This window comes from Lissotriton vulgaris, chromosome 4_1, assembly GCF_964263255.1.
Source record: "Lissotriton vulgaris chromosome 4_1, aLisVul1.2, whole genome shotgun sequence".
NCBI classification, from domain to species: Eukaryota; Metazoa; Chordata; class Amphibia; order Caudata; family Salamandridae; genus Lissotriton; species Lissotriton vulgaris.
The window spans coordinates 702,379,152-702,380,992 of record NC_141691.1 but is presented as its reverse complement, the minus strand read 5'-3'; positions in this window follow the sequence as shown (position 1 = coordinate 702,380,992).

The window sequence follows — 1,841 nt, the reverse complement described above, 5'->3', positions numbered from 1 at the left end:
ATTGGTCTAATACGAGCTTGTGAAAAAGCAGCTGGCAGAAAGGTAACCATAGTGAATGATAGTCAGTAAGGATATGGCGTAGTTCATGACTATGGACAAATATGGTCTCAAAGAGGTTATCTAACTTCTGCAGGTACACCAATCAGAAATGCAAAATTGATCAAGAGATTGATTGATGGCATTCAGTTACCAGAGCAAATTGCTGTTGTCAAGTGTGCAGCTCACAAAAAAGGTGATGATTACATCACTAAAGGAAATGCATATGCAGACGAAATCGCAAGATACTGCGCAAAGAACAATTATTCAATCAATCGGGAAAAAGACAAAAGTCACATGTTGAATTCTCTCATGCTAATTTCTGTAGTTGAAACATGGCAGGAAGTAAAAGAATTACAAGATGAGGCAAAAGATGAGGAGAAAAATTCATGGTTAAAGGCAGAATGCAGACAGCGAGAAGAAGATGGAGTTTGGGTTTACAAAGATGGAAGGCCTGTAATGCCAAACTGCATGATTGCTGACATGGCACGGATGTACCATGGTTCAGGGCATTTAGGGAGAGATTCAATGATTAGATTATTCAGAGAAACATGGTTCAATCCAAAATTCAGAATCATTGCAGAGTCACTTTGCCAAAGATGTTTGACCTGTCAACAGATGAATCCTAATAGAAAAACTGTTGTAAGCATGGGAACCATAGGACGGGAGGGTGGTCCTTTTACCAGATTGCAGATGGATTTCATTGAGATGCCGATGCACAACAGGTTAAAATATGTGTTGGTGTTTGTTTGTCTGTTTTCAAGATGGGTGGAAGCTTTCCTAACTCGTCACAATGACTCAGTTACTGTGGCAAAATTACTTTTGAGGGAGATCATACCAAGGTACGGATTTCCAGTGACTATTGAAAGTGATTGCGGAACTCATTTTGAAAACAGACTGATGAAACTGATTTGTGAAGCCTTAAATATTGAACAGAAGCTGCATTGTGCATACAGACCAGAAGCATCAGGTGTTGTTGAACAGATAAATGGAACTATCAAAAACAGAGTTTAAAAAATGTGTCTAGCCACAGGAGTGAAGTGGACAGATGCTCTTCCACTTGTTCTGATGTCTATGAGAAGTACTCCAGAGAAAAAGACAGGCCTTAGTCCCCATGATATTGTAATGGGTAGAGTAATGAGGCAAGCATTTGTTCCAGTTGGCAAATTATTGTGTATTAATGATAGTGCGATCATTGAATACTGTCAGAATCTTTCTGATGTAGTTAATTCTGTATTTCATCAGGTGGGAACAGATGTTATCACAAAAGAAAAAGTGCAAGCGCATGGTTTGTTGCCTGGTGACTGGGTGAGAACTAAAGTTCATCGAAGAAGAAACTGTTTAGTACCAAGGTGGCAAAAGGCAAGACAAATTATCTTGGTTACAACAAATGCTGTCAAATGTAAAGGACTGAAAAGGTGGGTGCATGCAAGCCACACAATTCGTGTACCACCTCCTGAGGATCCTGATGAGGACAGTGAGACAACAACTGATTCAGATTCAGAAGGAGATCCATAAGATCCCGAGTCTGATGATCAGCAAGAAAATCAACATCAAGAAAATCTAGATGAGAATCAGAACTTGAATGAAGAAGATCTGAATATCGAAACTGGTGAACGAGGTGTTAAAGAAGACCTGCTAGAAAAGGAATCTCAAGAAGAAAAAGGAGATTCAGGAGCAGAAAATTCTGAGCAAGACAAAAATCTGATTCAGGAGAGTATTGAAAAGCAAAAGAGTAACTCTGTGTCCAGGAGCAAGAAGCCTGAAACTGGGAAGCTGAAGGTGATTCCAGAAGAAGAGGAAGA